The sequence below is a fragment of the Elaeis guineensis genome, chromosome 1 (assembly GCF_000442705.2).
Source record: "Elaeis guineensis isolate ETL-2024a chromosome 1, EG11, whole genome shotgun sequence".
Lineage (NCBI taxonomy): Eukaryota > Viridiplantae > Streptophyta > Magnoliopsida > Arecales > Arecaceae > Elaeis > Elaeis guineensis.
In genome coordinates, this window is record NC_025993.2 from 95,957,625 (window position 1) to 95,979,880 (window position 22,256).

General features: G+C 36.6%; 1 long non-coding RNA gene across 1 annotated transcript; it reads right to left on the reverse strand.

The window, feature by feature from the left end:
• Positions 1–2,459: 2,459 nt before the first annotated feature.
• Positions 2,460–13,408, reverse strand: LOC140857598 (uncharacterized). The gene is made up of 3 exons (XR_012141082.1): positions 13,065–13,408; positions 3,089–3,350; positions 2,460–2,998 (listed from the first exon to the last, which is right to left on the reverse strand). It is a non-coding gene; the product is annotated as an uncharacterized lncRNA (long non-coding RNA).
• Between the last annotated feature and the right edge of the window lie 8,848 nt (positions 13,409–22,256).

Here is a 22,256-nt window from a genome sequence, read left to right on the forward strand (position 1 = left end):
GACTAACTCTAGCTACTCCAATCAAAGCCTGAAATCTATCGAAATAGATTAGCACTAAAGAAAAGGGTGCAAAGGCCCATTTTTGAGGAGCGAGAGGTCCATACCATGGCGCTATGCAAACGAGCATCCTCCTATCATTCCAATGCCGCCAACCCCTAGCCAATGGAGAATATTGTAATCAGCAAGCTCAGGTGCCACCTTCGGAGGCTCTAACCCCACCAAGAGTGGTGGTCAATGAGGAGCAGTTCAACTTACTGATCCAGCAAGTTTAGGATTTGATCGCTACTATCCAAACAATATAGCAGAACAATTCTATTTTTCAGGCTACTCCACCACTAGGATAACTTCAGATCCCTCCACAAGGCCTTGAGTTGGGAGGACAGACTTGACAAAGCCGCTCCCGGAAGCTAGAGCGGAGAGGATGCGGTGATCCCCCGAGTCCTTGCTCTAGACATGACTCCACCCCGACCGATCCCACTCACCGCATTCAGAAATCTATATCACTCAAGATGCAAATATTGATCACAAACTTTGGGACATGAGTCAGCAGATCGAAGCCCTTCATAATCAAGCTCTGGCGTGAGACGATAGCTATAACATTGAGCTACCGTTTAGCACCCAAATCATGTAGGAACCACTCCTCAATCACTTCAAGAAGCCGCAGTTGGAGAGCTATGATAGGATCACTGTTCCCGTAGATCACTTGAAAAGCTTCAAAGCTATGATGCTTCTCCATGGGGCCATCGATGCTGCCTGTGTCGAGCTTTCCCATCCACTCTAAAAGGTATAGCTCGTTATTGATACTCGAGTCTAAAGCCTAGGACCATCCACTCATTTGACCAGATGAGTTGCTTGTTTGTGACTCATTTCATCAATAGCAAGAGATAGCGTAAAGGATCAAATTCACTGATCAATATCAAGCAGAAGGAAGGAGAATTGCTCCGATCCTATCTCGATTGTTTCAACGCGGTCATGCTGGAAGTTCATGATCTAAATCAGTTGATCACCATGTCCACCTTAAAAGATGGACTCCTAAAGAATGGTCTTCAATACTCTTTGGAGAAGACCTATCCCTGCGACTTTGTCGAGATATTGGCCCAGGTAGAGAAATATGCATGGGTGGATGAAGCTTTTGAAAATGAGCCCCCGATGGGTATGGGTGCTGAAGAAAGGAAAAAAGAGGAGATCAAGAAATTCTTGCCGAAGGAGGGCCACAAAAAGAATTGATAGCACTCTCGGTCTCCACCTATACATCGGAGGTCCTGAACCCCTCCATGGAACCATCGGTAGAAAAGCCCCTTCGGAGGGGGCTGATGTCCTTCTCCACCAAAGAGATTCACGAACTATACTCCACTGAACACTCTCCGAACTCAAGTGCTAATGAAGATAAGGGAGCAGCTCCCTAGGGCAAGGAGGATGAAGGCGAGGTCGAGTCAGCATAATGTTAAGACCTAGTACCGCTACGATACCAGCCACGAACCAATGTCCTGCATGAAATCTGGATGTTAATCCAGAAAACTAGAGAAGAGAGAAAGGAGAACGTGGAAGCCTTGATTGGATCGCGGATGATCCTTGGCATGCAACCCTAGGTGGAGACTAAGAAATGTGAGAGAGAGAGGCAGCTAGAGTTTTAGGAGAAAAAATTCTATTTCATTCCATTCCTTGGTATTACAATGATCTGTGTATATACCAATTACTATAAGTTCAACAATTCGAGTCCAAAAAACTTTCTAAACTAACCAATACATCCCATGGACTTAATTCTAGTCCAAATTCTGAGTTAGTCCCCTTAAGACCTCTCAAATCTAGCCTTAAGATCCTTAGGATCAAATCCAACCCTAGATCCAAATAGAAAACCCATCTTTCTGTCAATTCGTACTTGAGTCTACTCAGACTAGGACTGAGTCAACTTACCTGAGACTGAGTCGACTCAGACTGGCACTGAGTCGACTCACCTACATGCCATCTACAGTTTTTCGAAACCCTACTTTCTATTCTCTGAGACATAGTCGACCTAGACTGTGACTGGGTCGACTTATCTTCTATTTAGATAAATAAAATCTCATAAGAAATGCTATAATACTAATCATACTCCAGTTATTACTTATAAAAATCTTTCTTATCGCAACGTTCATCAGCCTGCCTTTCTTGTCCATACAACTTGATCGGAAGATGATGCTATGGTTGGGCATCATCTCCTCTTTTGTCAGCTATAACAATCAATCAGCTTGTTAGAAACATGCAAAAATAATAATTTAATAACTTATAAACTAAAGGGTCAAAATTCATTACCTCTCTATGCATACAACTGGCTATAGACTTATGGCAAGAGTGTACGTGTACTCCTAAGCAGTACGATTCTTTCGATTCTGATGAGATGCAGTCTAAAAAGTATTTAAATCACATAAGTTAAAATCAAATATAATTGTCAGTATAATAAAAAATTCATAAGTTACAAATTAAACCTGAAGCTCCTAGCTCCTCTAATGCCTGACCATCCCCTTCTACTGACTTGGGGGATCGTCCTAGATTCAAGAAACAAGCTCCTCTTCTATGTCCCTACGGTGCTCTAGCCACCCTTTGTGGAGCTTGACCTTATAGTTTTGGTACAACTCTCCAATCTTCTACCGTTAGGCATCTTGAGCCTTCTCATGATCTGAAAAGTTGTACCTCTATACAAAATTATCAGAAATCAATTACAAAATTATTCTAATCAAAGATAGTGTAAATATATCACATGCATATATATATTTAAAATATATCCAAATCTTTTCCCACATTCGATCTTTGATATTAGCATCCATCAATCGTCAGTCTACGGGCAGTACGGGAATGATGTCGGACCACCTCACAAGCACACCAAAAAAGAAATGCATCTCCCATGCAGTCTTTTCTACTGGCCTCCCCTCCTGATCATACTTCACCATGACCTAATACTGACGGTTCCACACATGCGGCATGCATGTGAGACCGCAAAATATCCTACTGAATAATGCACCTACAATGAAAATACATTACGAATATATAAAAATGAGCAATAACTATATAATAAATAAATAAATAAATATTTAACACAATAAAAATCTACTTTCACAGGAATCGTGCGATGTGGATGTCGATGGAGCTTCATCGATGGGTGGAGTATGTGCCAGAGATGCATAGGCTGGTGACATGGCTACCGGTGGAGGCTCAAATGTGTCAGTGGGAGGAGTATGTCCCTGCGAAGCTGAAGCTAAAGCCGATGTGGAGATGGATGGACTATGCATCGGCAATAGCTCAGATGTCGAGCTCCGCATAGCCCACCGAGGGGCAGAGGTGAAAGCTAGATGGCATTTCAGTGCCATTGTGACCTACAACATTAATAAATATTAACAAATATAACATGTTGTTGAACAATAACATTAGTAGAGTATCAATAAATAAACACTAACATTTATACTAGGATGTTAAACTCATCATCTACTAGCATCTACAATATGGACATCACCATCACTCCTAACAAATATATCTGAGATCTCGACAACATCAGATAAGTTATGTCCTAAAAGAATACTTTATATGCATGGTCCAATATTGTCATCAACCTCGGTATCATCAAAGATATACCTAGGCACCATCCTCACAACAACACCCTATTGAGACTTCAAGGGATCACTAACGTAGAAGACCTGATTAGCTTGGGAGGCAAGTATATACAGCTCTTCAGTGTAGAGATGGCGTTGCATGTTGACGAGAGTAAAATCGCACTCATTAATCTTCATCCCTGACTGAGATAAGGTGTCAAACCAATCATATTTCATCAATGCAACTCTCCCTTTAGAATGGTAGTCCAAGATGACTATCTTCTTCACAACCCCATAATAGTTCAGATCCTCCATGTGAAGCTGTGAATCTCTCAAGCTAGCATAACACCCAGTGGTGGCACTCAACATTACGCCACTATTTTGTGTTGCCATATTTACGACTTGATTATGAATATTGAACCTGTAGCCATTAATGACGAGCATTTTGTACTCACGCACAGTGCGATTAGATCCCATTGAAAGAGCACGCACTTCATGGCTCACATCATCGGACGGTAATCTCCATACCTAAGAAGATGACACCAAATTAGTAAACATGTTCAAATAGAATGTATAAGGCAGGAATATGTACTTGCTTACATGATCTTTGAACCACTCAGAGAACTCTTTGCTATGCATTTTCTCTTTTTCTCATATATTTAGAGCATTATATTTTACTCTTATAATCTCTTTGTGTTTGCTACATAAGGAATAAATTTAAGTGTAATAGGATATTTTCTTCTAAGTAATGAGAAATAAATAAGACTGAGTGACTCATTTTATGTATAGCTCAATGACATCACAATTAAATAATATATAGCGGTGCACCTTGTCTCTTTCCTCAAGGGTCAAATCAGTGAGGTGGTATGAAGTGAAAAGTCTACCTAGCTGTGGAATAGACTTAAATACAGGCTCAATTGGCTCATACTGATCATCTTGATTCCTTATTGACCGATTACGATATATCTCAAGCTTATTTAAATACATAGTACAAAAATCCATATACTCTTGATCCAAATAATCTTCTGCTATGGATCTCTCTAGGTAATTCATATTTCTTACGTAAGATTTCAACATTTGAATATTCCTCTCGGTGGGGTACATCCATCAGCAGAATATTGGGCCTCTAAGTATAATTTTTTTCGTAAGATGCATGATGAGATGCATCATAACTGTGAAAAATGATGGTAGAAATATCTTCTCTAGATCACATAACGTAGTTACCATCCTTGCCTTCATTTTCTTCACGTATTTCTTAAGTAACCTCTTCGCACAAATATCTCTATAAAAGTTACAAAGATGAATTACAGTCATTCTCATATTTCTTGATAACATACGATGAATAACTATTAGGATCAACTCCTGCATCACATATGGTAATCATGAGTCTTCAATCTACCAAGTCTCACATCTTTACTATTCACATACTTTGATATGTTGCTTAAGTACCCATTTGAAATTTTTATGTTCTCCAACATACGAAGAAATATGGACTGTTCGGAGGTATTTACAACATAGCATACATGAGGGAGACTCCACTGTACTCCTCCTACCGACTCCGGATGATTTTTTAATACCCTATTCTTGAAAGTCAAATAAAAAATTCAAATGATCCTTGATCTTATCCTTGATGTTCAAGATTATTGCCAATAGGAGCTCGCACATGTTCTTTTCAATGTGCATGACATCTAAGTAGTGGCACAATAAGTTTATCTCCTAATATGGCAAGTCAAAGAATATGCTTTTTTTCTTCTAATTAAAGTGTGTTTAATCTGTCTTTGATCGATGCTTCTTTTTCTTACCACTAATCAGATTATCTTTTTCAAATTCAACACTGAGACCATGCAACTCTCTCAACACCTCACTTCCATACATCTGGTTAGGTGCCTCACCTTCTTCAACAGTGCCATCGAAGGAGTGTGCATCCCTTCTATATGGATGGTTTCGACAGAAGAAGCATCGATGCCCCATAAAGCTAAACACACCCGATGGGTCAACTTTTTAGATCAGATTTGTTTTTCACAAATCAGACATGTTAGCTCACCTTTCGTGCTCCAACCTAACATTAAGACATAAGCTGAAAAGTCGTTTATTGTCCACATAAGTGCCGTGCACATGAAAAATGGCTCATTCATTAAAGCATCAAAAGTTGGAACACCTTGAATGCTCCACGATTGTTTCAGCTCGACAATAAGAGGTTGCAAATAGATATCAATGTCATTTCCTACCTCCATCAGTCTAGGGATGAGCACTGTCATGAAAGTGAAGGATTTTTTCATACAAATCTATGGTGGGAGGTTGTAAATATGAGTAAATACTGGCCATACACTATGGTTGATATTCATATACTTGAAGAGATTAAAACCATCACATGGCAAGTCCAACCTCACATTGCGTATCTCTTATGCGAAGTTAGAATATATTTCATTAAATTTTTGTCATGCCTCTCTATCGACTGGATGCCTCAATGCATCATCTTTTGTTCGCTCTTCTTCATGCTTTCTCATGTTCTTCAATATTCTTGCTGACATAAACAACTTTTGTAGTCTTGATATCAAAAAAAAGTGCCACATCAACTTTTAAAGAACATTAATCGTTGTGCCATCTTTGTTCTGTTTCTATCTTGATACACTACACCTCGTGTACTTATTTCAGTTGGCATCCCCCTCCCAATAGAGCATGCAATCATTAGGGCATGCATGTATCTTATTGTAAGTAAAGCCAACTGTTCAATAATCTTCAATATCTTATAAATATTCTTCAAGATTTATGCATTGTCTGAAAGATTGTCCTCCAAAAGCTCTAGTATATAGTTCACTCCATTATTACTGAACCCATTGGAGCATTTCGCATGATACAATCAGATTAAGAACTCAAGCTTCATCTTTTCACATTCGGGATACAACAGAACATTAGCGTCCTCCATCAACTTACGGACCTTCTCCACATCCTCATTATTTGTCATTCCATCAATCACGGGATCAGATATGGATGTAAATGCACTGTCATTATGGCTAACAAACAGAAAGATATTATGAACAATTTGTTTCACTCTCCCATTATGTTGATCGCCTTCTTACAGCCTACACTCACCATGTTGATCCGAACAAATTTTATAGTTGGGTTTAAAGCCATAAATAGTGAGGTGATCATTTATATCTTGACGAGATAGCTAAAGCCCACCCATACACTTTTTATAAAGATATTGGATAAATCCATGGTCCTCGAATTTCTCTATAGCAAGATCAAAAAATTTTTGAAGTCCAGTCTCATATTCTAGTGAGAGCCTACTCAACTTCATCCACCCCTTATCTATTAAAAAAATGATGATACTGTAATTAAATCATGTATGAAAATAAGACACAACATAATAACATCAAGATAATTTGATAGTAATTACTCATAATTTGTGCACGCATATGTCATTACATCATTACATAGGCAAAACAAAATATATTATTTCAATCATGACAAGTTGAGAAGGACTAACCAAATATTGCATGCATTATAAACAAATATTTGAAGGAACAAAAATATATTAAATATTATTTTCAGATATATAATAAATGCATCATATCATCAACTAATAGGTAAAGATAGGTCCTATCCCATTCAGAAAATATATTAATTCTATAGATCCATTACAGTAATTAAACGATACGCAATAGAAGTCAAAAAAAATTTTGACAGTATTTCTCTTTAGTTCTCCCAAGTAAGGAGAACAAAAAGAGAATGCCGTCCAAAATTTTTTTCGAATCCTTAACATATCTTTTAATTACTGTAATGACCTATAGAATTACTTGTATTTTTCAAACTATCTATAGTGGACAATCGATTGATCAATATACATAATTTTTTTATCTGTACAAAAATAAATAAATATATAGATATATTAGAATATATACATCAATCAACTAATGCGTCTATCGCTCCATACAATATAAATTTTATTAAAATTAACATATAGTTAATGTTGTCCGGCACCTTCCATCGGTCTGAGCGCACTGGATGTGCAAGGGCTAGCTGCCTTGGATGCTAGCTGTGACCCGAGGCCTGGGCATGAAGGGCATGCCCAGGCCCCATGTTTGCAATGCTGTCTGGCATCTTCCCACCGGCACAGCATAGAACCCATCGGCACGGCGTAGAACCCACCAGTACAATCCAAAATCCAACAGTATGGTCCAAAACTTGTGGGCATGATCCAGAATCTGTCAGCACGGTGCAGAACCTAACAGTCTAGAACCCATCGGCACAGTCCAGAATCCGACGGCACAGCCGACAGCCACCGACACGGCCCAAAATCCACCGACAGGGGTTGTCTTTAAATATTATTATGAAATAATTATAAATATTATTATAAATATTATAAATGATTATAAATATTATTATAAAATAAAATAAAAAAATAAAAAAAAAAAATCATACTTGCGGCTGCGAGGAGAGAGGTTGCACAGAACTATGAGGGTCGCCGGCAGTAGTGCTAGAGGAAGGGGAGCGGCGACGGGGTGGGGAGTGGGGCCAAAGGGGGCCGGGGCCGGGGCCAAGGAAGGGGGGAGGTGCTAGAGGGAGGGTGGCGACCAAAGGGGGCCGGGACCGCGGGAGGCGAGGCACGAGGCCAAAGGGGGCTGGGGTCGAGGGAGGGGGGCAGCACTAGAGGGGGCTGGGGCCGAGGGAGGGGGGCAGCATTAGAGGGAGGGCAGCAACCAAAGAGGACCGGGGCCGAGAGAGGTGGGGCCGAGGGAGGCAAGGCAGAGGGAGGTGGGGCCAAAGGGGGCCAATGACGGTGCTAGAGAGAGGGGGTGGCGGTAGGTTGGGCCGACGATGGGGGTGGGTAGGATTTCAAATAGAGAGGAGAGAAAGAGAGAGGCCGGCGCGTGAAATGAAAAAGAGAAGGTATGATTCTAAAGAAATTCACAAACCTATGACAGCGATTTTTGAAAACCACTGCAATAGATCTATAACAGTAGTTATCAACCGCTGCAATAGATATTTAGTGACCTATGGCAGTAGTTTTAAAAACTGCTACAATAGATTATCGCAGTGGTTACAAAGCAATCACAGCTACAAGGCCTAATATAAATTTTTTTATATTTTTCTCTGAATATGATATAATTTTAAATTTTAAAATCTATCTTTATCATTTATTATCTAAATAATTATTGTTAGAGTATTATGATAAAAGATCGTCTCGATCTGATAGCCTTAGCTATATCGATCAATAAATTCGATATCGATGATTACGAATGACTATGTGATGATCTTATAGATAGAGACCACTGATGGATCCAAAAATTTATAATAATGATCTCGATGATATTTATAATGTATTATTAAAATTTTACTTTAATCAAACATCATTATCATGGTCGATTTAGTACAGAATAATTTTGACCGTTAAATAAAAATGAATGATCAAAAGGCCAAACGGCATCCGATTATCAGATAATTTTTTTACATAAATGATCTTTGCTACTACTTTAATCATATATACGGTGGTGATTGTAAAATTTAAATCGTGCATATATAAATGATCCAAAACTATATATCTCTTAATACTCATTTTTAAAGTTCTTAAGTAATTATACTTATGTTTTTGTAAGATTTGCTTAACGTGAATTATTCATATAAGTATGGTTTGAATTTTACGATCACCATCATACAAATAATTAAAGTATTAACAAAGATTATTAATTTAAAAAATTATTTTATAATCAGATGTCACTTGGCCTTTTGATCACTCATTTTTTATTTAATGATTGAAATCATTTCATGCTAAATTGACCATGATAACGTTGTCCGACTGAAATAAAATTTTGATAATATATTATAAATATCATCAAAATCATCATTGCAAGTATTTGAATCTATTAGTGATCTTTATCTATCAGATCATCATACAGTCATTTGTGACCGTCGAAATTAAATTTTATTGATCGACATAGCAAGGCTATTGGATTGAGGTGATTTTTTGTAATAAATCTCTAACGATAATTATTTAGATAATAAACGGTGAAGATAGATTTTAAATTCTAAAATTATACTATATTCTGAGAAAAATATGAAAAAATCATATTTAGGCCCTATAGCAGCGATTGCTTAATAATCGCTGCTATAGGTCTATTATAGCGGTGGTTATAAGTAATCGATGCCATAGATTTGAGATATGATTATGATTATATGTAACTGCTGCTATAGGTCAAATCTATGGCAGCAATTATATGTCATCATTGCCATAGGTATAACCTATGGCCGCGGTTATGAGTAACCGCTGTCATAGGTCCAACATATGGCAGCGGTTAATTAATCGCTGCTATATTTCAAGCCTATAGCAGTGGTTATATATAATCGATGTCATAAGTCGAACCTATGATAGTGGTTATATATAACCTCTACTATATCTCTAGCTTATGATAGCGGTTATGTATAACCACTGCTATATTCGACCTATGGCAGCGGTTATAAATAATCGTTATTATAGGTCCTATCTATGGTAGCGGTTTCTTATAACCGTTGCTATATATGCTATGGCAGCAGTTTTCAAACTGTTGCAGTAGTAAGCGCTGCCATAGACCCTCATTATAGTAGTATCACTTGAGGTCATCCTTTCACAAAAGCCTCTATATGGAGGGCGGGCATATTCTAGCTTATAGTTTGGAGGTACTTAAGGGAAGAGTAGCCCTTGCTGTCTAACCAAAAGGCTTTCTGCTAGCCTTCCCAATCAAACAAGGTTCACAAATCGAAAGACTAACTTTAGTGAGAGACCCCAATAGGCCTTCTCTAGCTAATCTAGTCATCCTTTCTTGATCTATATGGCCAAGTCTTGCATACTAGATCATTGCATTAAAATCATCAATATAAATAGTAGTTAAAGAATATGAAGAATAATAACAATCCAAGTCTAATCTAAAAATCCATCTACCAAATATCCATATACAAATAATTTTCTATCAAGAAAAATATCTAACTGAGTCTAGCTAAAATGAAAAGAAAAACCAAATCCTAATAAAGATAAAACTAAACATAGATTACATCAAATTTTAGGTGCATACAGTATGTCGTGTAAAAGTAGTGTGCACTCACCACGCATCTTGAGCTGATACGAAACCAACCCTAAGAACTTCTTCAACTATGATCCTACTGGAACCCGATGATAATCTACAAACCTAACTCTATCTCTGACTATATGTTTGGTTGCTCCTAAGTCTACAACCTATTTAGAGAGAATATGAGCAACTAATGCATGTGAGCAAACAAATAACCAAAAAGAGTTACGGATCAATACAATCACGAGCGAAATGACCCTTCTTCCCATACTTATAGCATTTCAATTTGAATATATCTTTCTTTCCATGATTGCCCTTGCCTTTAACAATTCTACCTTCTTTGGGTCTTGTATTCTTGCCTCCATTAGTTTGGTTCTTTGCTCCTTTAATCTTGCCTTTATTTTTGCAATTAGGCATCAAAGGCCCAGGTCTCCCAGACTAGGTGCCAAGAATTGTTGGAGAAAATTCAAAAAGAAAAACTCAAAATTTTTTCAAAATTTTGATCCAAGCATTTTAATCTTATTTTTTAATTTTATCGTTTAAATATTTTAATCAATTTATTATCATGATTTTAATTTCTAACCATTGGGCTCTTATTACCAATGGTTATATGTATTTAATCTCTTTTTTTTTTTTTTAATGACCGTTGGACCATATATTAAAGGTTCTAACTGCAAGGCTTCTTGTTCAAAGATTTTAGATGGTCAATAAAAACCCAAACGGTCACAAATGGTTATAAACGATCACATTAGATGGCTATACAAGGGTCCTTTTGAGATCTGATTTGATACATCTCATCTAATCGTCTTCTTCTTTTATTTTTGACTTTTTCTCTTCAGATCTTTTATCTTTGTGATTATTTGTCTGGATATTGAAAGAATCTTCATCAATTTCTTTTATGATTGTGCTCACAGGATAAGGATCTCGGTCCTATCTTAGGATAGTTTTTCTGAAATTTTTTGCATGAGGAATGGAAATACGTCTTAAAGTAGTATCCAACACACTTTCGGGTTTAATCAATTTTATGTCTTGATATTCTGTAAGTCATTTATTTTTTTTATGACATAATTTTGTTTAGTTCTAAATTATATCAAGAATTGTTAAAGCTCTGTTCCAACAATCTAAGGCATAATTCCTGAATTGTGATTAAGATAACATAGTGCTAGATATTCATTGCTTGAAAATTTCAACATATTTGATGTAACTTTGTTCATGCACTTGAATGTCTGGATGGTGATACTAAAATTGCATGTGCCCGTTAGATGTCTTTTCTTACAAGATCCACATATTTGAGAGTATGAACATATTTCAGCATTCCCATATCACCTAAGTATATAATTTACATTAAAGCATTCAACATGATATTTTCATATCACTAGCTTTGAACCCCGTGTGATGCATGGCATATATTTATTTCTTCAAATAATATTTTTATAAATTAAAAATTTAATATAATATAAAAAATATCATAGATGATATCAAATATTTTAAATAAAAATATAAATTTAAAATATTTAAATAATATAATAATAAAAAATAACATAATAGAAGGAGGAAGCCAATTATTCTCAGAAAAAATTTTCGATCTTCGTCCAAAAAATCTCTGTGCAGCATAAATATATATATATATATATATATATATATAATCAAAAAGATGAAACAATCTGATGCAAATCTCATAATATGGATCTCGTATCATGCTCATGGTCATCATGATATCTCTGAGCGGCATATAAAATATCTATGGGCATGCTTGGAGCATGGAATGCTCTGGAAAGGTCTGCTGGAATAGTGAGAAGATTCTAGAACCCGTTCAAAGCTTCTCTCCTATCACCAGCTGAAACATCATGGAGACACGGAGAAAGAGCAACAGAAGAATAAAGAAGAAGAGGATAATGCGAGCAAGAGAGAGAGAGAGAGAGAGAGCAGGGAGGAGGGAGATGGCGGCATACAGATATTACTATGGATGGAAGAGCTTCAGCGAGGATGAGGATAGGCCGTAGAAGCCGCGGAGGTTCGGGTTGACGGAGATAAGGATTCCCGACTACAGCCTGCAACCACGCCCTCCAGCTTAATTACCCCCTTCTCGCTCTCGATCTTAGCCCCACCCGATCTGGCCACATATCTCATTCTCCAATGTGGCGCCCTCACCTTCCTAGATCTTTTAAACCCGAGCCCCACCCAACGGTTGTCCGTTCTCCGGCTAAGATTTTGGCGAGGCATCCGTGATCTTCGGCTGATTCCATCTCCGACGACGAAGAGCGTCTAAGATTCATTGGGTATGTACTTCCTTCAGTCCCCAACTCCATCGTTCTCTCTCTCAGCCCTAAATCTCGCCAATGGAGGCCCCCCCGCCTTGCCTTCTACCGGGACACCTCTACATCTCTCGGAAGAATAGAAAAAAAAGAAAAAAAATAAAATAAAAAACAGAGAAAGAAGAGAAGGAAGAGTCTATTACCTCAAGTTCGGTGTCCAAAACAATCGAAGGAACATCGCCGCGATGAACGGGGTTTTGGAGCAGAACAGACTGGCGAGGAGGGTTACGTCACCTCAATGGACGGATTTTGGAGCAGAGCAGAGTGGCGAGGAGGGTTAAATAACCTTTTATAGACCCGAATCCTAGAACTATTTTTCCAGCCGGAAAGAAAGACTTCCAACGGGAGTCTTCCTCCTCTTTTAATCTTTAAAATTTAACCCTCCAATCTGAGATCTTGCCTCTCCTGCTCTCCTGATCGAACACAGAGGAGATCTCATCCCGCAAAAATACTTTTACTCTCTTGATCGAACACGAAGGAGGAGACAAACTCCATATATTTTTTTTTAACAATCCACGTGTCATATGGAGACTCCTCCATTGAGAGACTTCCATTTTATATTATATATATTAGATTTGATAGGGTCTTAATATGCTGAATTGGTTATTTTGATCCTATCCAATATTTTGGAGGATGCGTGATATCTCAAAATGAGAATGCATGGGTGCTAATTGATATTTAAAGTCCACAATGTGAGATGTACCATTTACTTTTTCACATTCATCCTTACATTTGGAACTTTACTTGCACAGACCTTATCTTTCCGCATAATGCTTATTGTTGAAACATTGGAAAAGTTTTGAATTATTCATTTTGTCATGAATTCTTGGATGAGTGATTACTTAAATTTTTACTCATGTAATGCATAATCTGCATCCATTTAATTGCTAATGACTTTTCATGTTTCATTGTGAAATTTTGATGACTAATTTGAGAAACACTTCATGCATTAAAGTTTTGGTAAATCTGTCAACAGTTTAATATCATGGTGGGCCGATGGCCCATGGAGGACTGTACTTAGTTCTCCTATCAATCCTTAACAATTTTGTGATTCCAGTGCTCACCTTTTCGGTAATGGTTTTTTATTTTTCGAAGATGAATGAAAAAAAAAACTTTCTATGTTTCCACATACAGCACAGCCTTTTGTGTCATGTTATATTCACATACATTTCTACTTTTAGTGGTAAAGATTTCTCTATGCCGTTTAGTGGTTGGTATTATTTAATCTAATTCTATACTTATTTCGGCTTTTAGTTGGATTATCTTGTGATTTTAACCTTGTGAGTTGTTTCTTGTTTTGTGTTGCCGCCATTACAACGTAATCCACATTGTCCTATTATTTGGCATGTTGATTGAATTTTTCTGTCTTGACTGATGTTCTCCTCCCTTGCTTATTTTGTTAGATCCTTCTGGCTATTTCTATTTTGTCTTTTGCATCTAACCTTCTATATTTTAAAAACCCCTCCATCAAAATGAATTACTTGAACAGGATCTGCTCTGTAGGCTCCAATTTCTTTTAGTCTTCTGTAGCTTGGCATTCTTCTATTGGAGAAGGAAAAACAATCACCAGAAAGTAAACCAAATTGTTCATAACCATTGACAACTACCTGATTGTGCTAGCACTGTATGTCTATAACCATATGTAGCATTGTATGTCTATAACCATATGCAGAGGGATCATTATGTTGAATTCCGGTCACGTAGTAAAATATGAATTTTAAAATTTTTTAACATGCTAATAAAAAATTTTAACAATTAAAACTGTCAAATCAAAACTCAAATCCTAGAATCACCTTGTAGATATCGAACAAAACAAAATCCAAACATGCAAAGAGATAGAAACTTATACTTCTTCAAACGAACAGTATGGTAAGAAAGTGGTCTCCACCAGACTCCAAACTAAAAGTCCTCCAATGGTAATCCACAGGGAAGATGGTCAAAGTCCTTCCCAACCAGTGCACCACCATAACTTTTTCTTCGTAAGAACACTGCCGGCTTCGTACTCGAAGAATGATCGCACCAATACTCTATTGCGTTCAATTTTTTTACTAGAATCATATCAAGAGAATTCTCTCCAGAAGTTTCACAACCTAGGATTTGATTTTGTACTCCAACACTGAGAAAAATCAAACTCTAGGACAAGCACACCTTACTTGCTATTTTTCTCACCTCCCTTCTTTCTATGTTTTTCACTCTATTTTTTCTTATCATTTTTCTTGATTTTTTTTAGATTTTTTTCTTTCTTATCACACGCCAAAGCTTTTGATTTTTCATCAAAATCCAGTTCTTATCTCATATGAGGCACCCCATTTAAATAGGTGAAGAGGGGATGGCAAGGAGACCCAAGGGGCACCAACTCTTGGCGCTCCACTTCCTCATGCAGAGAATTAATTCTTCGATGAATTAAGTGGCGTAGAAGAGATTTCACATAGAAGGACTCTTCCTCTTCTGTGCCTTATAATTCTCTTATTTATTTCTGATGTGTGATAATTAAGGAAACAGTGGAAATCAGTAAGATAGTTAAAAGTCTTAAGGAAGGATTCTTCCTCTTCTCAATGCACAAAAGAGGGTGGTGGCATTATTTTTGACGTGAAACCAGAGTGGCATGGAGGAGTCTTTCCACACTTAAAACTCTTCCAAGCTAGATAGGAGTCTAATTAAAATAAATCTAATCCAATCTGGTCAAAGGCAACAGGTTCAGTTTAGCTCAAACACTTTGAACTTAACCTAATTAAAAATTTGGATTAACACAATATGCTAGCAAATCAAATTTAAGCCTTAAAATTTATATTAAATCTTAATTAAATTAGATGAAGATCAAATTTCAAATCGTGTGACCCATTAGATTCTAAATCTAGCCAGCAGTGGATACAGACTCTTGATCTAATCCTAATCCGATCAGATTATGTCAGCTCAAGAGTCCCAATTAACTAAGACTCTTTCTAATTAATTTTTAAATTAAACTCTTTCAATTCTAATGAGTCCACAAGTCAAGATTGACATCTAGTAATATGTCATGACTATCTGAAAGAGATAGAATTTGATAAAAATTATCAAAATACCCTTCAGTGGTAAGGTACCGTGCAATTCAATCCTGCAATCAAACAACATCCCAGATAATCTGTGGGCATAGAATCATATCAAACTTAATTGCTTATCTAAATGTATCTCAATCAGAAGGTGATGATTCAGTTGATGATAATTAAAAACTTCTTTCTAATTATCATCTTGTTTTGGTCAAAGAGTTTCAGAATCATCAACCTATAAGATCACATAGGATGTTCGCTCCCTTTATTAAGAGTGACTGATCTTTTATTGACTACTCACAACCTCCATGCATACTTCATTACATCCAAAATATCCTACATAAGGATCAAAGAATCAAGTTAGGAAATGAACCAAATAATGGATTCACGTACACAAAGTACCATGGTGATCTCAGATCAAAGGATCACTTGCACAACTCCCACTAAAGAATAATCAACTGACATGTAAATAAGACTCTATCAAATATTTTTTTGTAGGTCTATTCAATAAATTCATTCTCTAATAAGCATCCACATCCTTATATTAGTATCACCATATAAGAGATTGTGAGATCAACCACCTTCACCACTGAGCATATATAGGATGTGTCAGTCTTATCGATATCATTGATCTTTGACTCAATGAACCAATGACTGAGAATATTTTAGATCAGGATTATCAAAGATTTAGGTCTCACTAGTGTGATCTTATCACGGTCCTAAAATCATTGTCCAGACCTATGGGGTTTATTATAATCTTAAAAATAATAATAAGATGCAGCATATAATGAATCGAAAAGCCTATTTTATTTATTAACAATGTCAAATACATGAGTTTGAAAGATAAATTATAGAAAAATACTCCATCGCATCCCATATGCGATTGACTTGTAGGATATTATTCTTTCAATCTTCCACTTGCACTAAAGCCAATCGTTCCTATATTTAATGCCCATGCAATCTAGGTGGCGGTCAAACTGCTGCAATGACAAGATCTTAGTGAACAGGTCCATTATATTGTCTTGGTATCAACTCGCTCCACGATCACATCGTATCTTTCGACTATCTTCTGAATAAGGTGGAATCGTTTTAAGATGTGCTTGGATTTATGATGAGATCTCGGTTCCTTGGCTTGAGTAACTATCTAAGTATTGTCGTAATATAGGGACACCGATTGTTCAATTTTTGAAACCACACTCAATTCTGAGATGAATTTTTTCATCCAGACGGCTTCTTTAGCAGCCTCACTAGCAGCAATGTACTCAGCCTCAATGACTGAGTCAATAACAGTTTGCTGTTTGAAACTCTTCTAACTTACTGCTTCATCATATAGGATAAACACATACCCAGATATGAATTTGCTATCATCCAAATCAGATTGAAAATTAGAGTTAGTATAATCTTTCAGTTTCAAATCAGATCTACCATATATAAGAAAAATATCTCGAGTCCTTCTCAAGTACTTGAGTATATTTTTTACAGCTTTTCAATGATCTTTCCTGGGATCAGCATGAAATCTGCTTACAATGCTCAAGACATAAGCCACATCATGCCTGGTACACAGCATAGCATATATTATTGAACATACAACTGAAGCATAAAGAATAGAACTCATTCTATTTCTCTCTTTAGATGTCTTAGGAGATATCTTCTTAGAGAGTTGTATGCCACGATCCATGGGCAAGTAACCTCTTTTTCTTTCCTCTATGTTGAACCTCTTCAACACAAGGTCTATATCTCTTGACTGGGACAAGCCAAGCATCCTCTTCGATCTATTTCTATAAATCTTTATACCAAGTATATAGGATATTTCACCTAATTCTTTCATGAAAAATTTTTGTGATAGCCATATCTTGATCGATTGCAACATAAAGATGTCATTCTCAATAAACAGTATGTTATCCACATGCAAGATCAAGAAGACAACAGTACTCCCATTAGTCTTCTTATACACACAACATTCATCCATATTTTTGATAAAATCAAATGATTTGACAGTCTCATCAAAATAGATGTTCCAGCTCCTCGATGCTTACTTTAATCCATAAATAGATTTATTTAGCTTGCATATTTGATTTGCTCTCTCACTAAAGACAAATTTCTCTGACTGAGTTATATAGACTTCCTCCTCAAGATTTTTATTGAGAAAGGCAATTTTGACATCCATCTACCAGATCTCATAGTCATGGTATACAACAATAGCGAGCATGATCTGAATAGACTTGAGCATGGCTGCAGACAAAAAGATTTCTTCATAATCAACACCTTAATTTTATCTGAAACTTTTTGCCACCAACCTGGCCTTATAGGTCTCTACCTGGCCATCTGCTCCAATCTTCTTTTTGAAGATCCATTTACAGTCTATTGGGGTTACATCCTCAGGCATATCAACCAAAGTCCAAACTTGATTGGTATACATGAAGTCTATTTTGGATTTCAAGACTTTATGCCATTTGTCAGAGGCATCACTCATGACAGCTTCCGAATAGATCATAGGATCATCATTCTCAATAATGTGAGATGTGTTGTCATTCTCAATGATAAACCAATATCTGAGTGGTACATTACGCACTCTACTTGACCTTCGATGAGGAGATGTGTGTAGTGGTTGTGCCTCAATAATAAAAATATCTATTTGAGAGTCAGCTTGTGAATTCTGGATAGATTATAAGTCTTGAACTTTCTTAAATTCAATTGATCTTCCACTGCCCCCTTTTTGGATAAATTCTTTCTCCAAAAAAAAGTATGCCTACCAACAAACACTTTTTATTGAGTAGGGTGATAGAAGTAATATCTTATACTCTCTTTGAGATAACCTACAAATCTGTATTTTTCTAATCTAGCACTAAACTTATGTCTATTAATATTTTTCACATAAGCAAGACAACTCTAAATCTTAAGGTGTTTAAAATTGGATCTCTTTCCTTTTCATATCTCATATAGAGTGTTAGAGATAGATTTTGATAATATTTTGTTTAAAACATATGCCGTAGCCTCGAGAGCAAATCTTCAAAAGGAGATCGAAAGATCCATAAAACACATCATAGACCGCACCATATCTAATAAGGTACGATTCTTTCTTTTCGTTATATGATTTAATTGTGGAGTGTGTTGCCCAGCTATGCAACCCAAGAGGAAGGGTGAATTGAGTTTCTAAAAATTTAAAGTTAATTTACAACTATGAAAATTTTATAACAATAAGCAAGATAAATGTGGAGAGTAAAATTTATGCAAGGTGTAGAAGCTGGATGCAAGAATGCAAAAAGATAAAGAAATTTAAAAGGAGAGCAAGTAAGTACAACACAAACAAAAAAATTTATAGTGGTTCGGTGCCAACCTTGCACCTACGTCCACTCCCCAAGGTCCTACTTAGGAATTCAAATTCACTAAACTGAATTCAACCTGAATACAACGTCGGAACCTCTGACTCTAGCTATTTCAAGCTAGAACACTTATTTTTTGGGTACAAACTAATCCAATACAATTCGATTTAATGTTCGGATCAATCTGTCCACATTTTAGAATCCTTCCAAAATAAAATATCAACTCAAAATAGAGTATAGCAATTAATCATACAGAAATACTGATGTAGCTCCTTTAATGAGCAAATAAAGCTTTAAATATACTTTACACAATAAGAATGAAGCTCTTCTAATTTTTTTTAAGGTAGTTGAAGACTTGAATGAACTCTTGAGGGGTTGGTGAACTTGAAATAAAAGCTTCTTGAACTTTTAAGAGGGCTCTTGCTCAGGGTTGAAATGAATGCTTCAAGAATCTTTTCAAAATCTTGTTGATTCTCTCCTTTAAGTATCTTTTATAACTTCAAATAATGGTGGAGAGTAATCTAGACTGAAATAGAGCCATTGGTGCACATTAAATGGGTATTAAATGCAGCCAAAATGAGCTAAAAACTAACCGTTATGGAATTTTTTCGTCACAGGAGTCGACTCATAGGGTCGACTCATGCTCATGAGTCGACTCATGGGGTCGACTTCTATGGCACAGAACAGAAAATGATTGTTCTGTAATTTTGGCCTACACAGCAGCAAAGGTCGACTCATAGGATCGACTTATGCTCAGGGATCGACTCATAGAGTGTGCCAGCCAAAGAATTCAGCGTGCCGTTCAACCCCTTTTGCCATGAGTCGACTCATGGGGTCGACTCAAATATATAAACATAATTTTTTTTTCAAAATACATATTCAAAAATATTAAAATTACCTCCAATAGATTACAAATCTTGTGTTCTTGCTCTTGAGGCTTTCGAATCAGAACTTGGTAAAATTATGATTTTGCTCCTGAAATACAATAAATCTTTTTTCAAACCAAAATCATTAGTAACCCCCTCAAATGCTTTGTAATCATCAAAATCAATTCAAGGAGCAACAATCTCTCCCTTTTTGATGATGATAAAATATTTGAGCAAAAGCATATATAAAGCATTGAACATGAATTTCAAATTTATGAAGATACATCACTTCAATATCATAGCCAAGTATTTGAACGAAATGCATCATAAGCAGTTTGAAGATCAATTTGAAATTTGCTTATATGTTCATTTGCTTTGAAAATTAGATAAAAAAAGAGCTGACGATTTTGGTTCTTTGACACATTTGCTTAATAATTTTGCTTATTACTAATTTTTTTATTACTTATTGCTCATTTCTTTATTGCTTATTGCTCAAATTCGATTTTGATTCTCTACTCCCCTTTTTTGATAGCATCAATTAAGATTCTCTACTCCTCCTTTTAAGGGATCTTGAAAGGATAAATTTTTTTTACTCCCCATTTTTGATAGCATCAATTAAGATCTTAAGGGATTTTAAAGATAGAGAAAAGAAAAGAAAGATGACAAAAAAAACATATTTTCTTTACTCCCCCTTTTTGATACCATATTTTACTTCTTTAGCTCCCTTCTTTGATTGCTTATTTCTCTACTCCCCCTCAACATAGCAAACATAAAGGATGTATCAACTTGCTCATCTAGAAGATATTACAATTCATAGTATTTTTCAGTACTAATATGAGTTATTTTTCATATCTCATAATTAAAATAATTCAATTTGATCACATTCATAGACATTCATTGAAATTCAAAGCACATATATATATATATATATATATATATATATATATATATATATATTCAAAAGTGACTAAATACAAAAGGTATCCCAATACACATGAGTCAACTAAAAATACAAAAGTCATGGATAGAAACTATCCAAGAGTTAATTAGCCAACAAATACAAGGCCCATAAGATAGATCCTAGACATAGGAGAAACTAATCTAGATCTAATAGATGTTATGGCTAGAGGGATCAAAATTTGAAGAATCAGAGATAGGATGAGGAGATGTAGGATCAAGTCCACGGACACGACCTCGACCGTGTCTGCCTCGGCCACGGGTAGAGGTACCAGCACAAGTAGAGGGGTGAGAAGATCCTAGAGCCTGAGAAGCTACAGATTGTGCTATAAGAGAAAATCTGATGGTGTCCAAAAGATCTAAGGCTCTCGATACAGACTGCATCAGGACACTGAACTGAGTAGAAGCATTCTCACTGGAGCCCTTGATCTCTCTCTTCAAGAAGTCAAAACCACTCTCTAAGACTCTTCGAAGTCTAGCCGCCTCTGCAGTTAGGTCTGAGACCTCTGTGATATCCTCATGCGGCTAGGGATGGGTTAAAGCTAATACTTGCCCCTGTAAGTCTAATACTCTGCCTGTCAATCTCAAAATACATCCCTCAAGCTGCTCAATGCATACCGACTGATCAGTAAGCATCTGAAAAATAGAAGAAATGTGAGGGATTAGAGTCTGATTTGAGTCATCTTGGGATGTCGATCTTTGAGCAAAGACTGAAGTGGCAAACTGCTGAGATAGAATGGAGGCAACACGCTGGGACATCATCTCAATCTGATCATCTGCTAGCCTGAACTCTGAAGGATGTGCCCTGCTCTCTGACTGTGGAACTGAAGCATGCCTTCTCACAGACTCTGAAGGACCAGCCTCGTGATCAGATATGAACTGAATATTTGGGGATGCTCTGTAATCACGAAGAGGTGAAGATGGTCCCTCCTCCTCTGCTCTATCCTCCACTCTCTTCTCAACACCCTTGGTCCAACCACCATCAGTCTTAGAGAAACCCATGCGATGCAGTGTGTGGCAGTTGATGGTGTCGGAATGGGATAGTCTAGCAACTGCCTTTCCTTCAAAACTGACTCCGAACCTCCTAAAAACTAAGGTGAGTGCCATACCAAAAGACAAGTGAGCCTTGGACCTGTTCAGGGTTTCCCTCATGGCCTCAAACA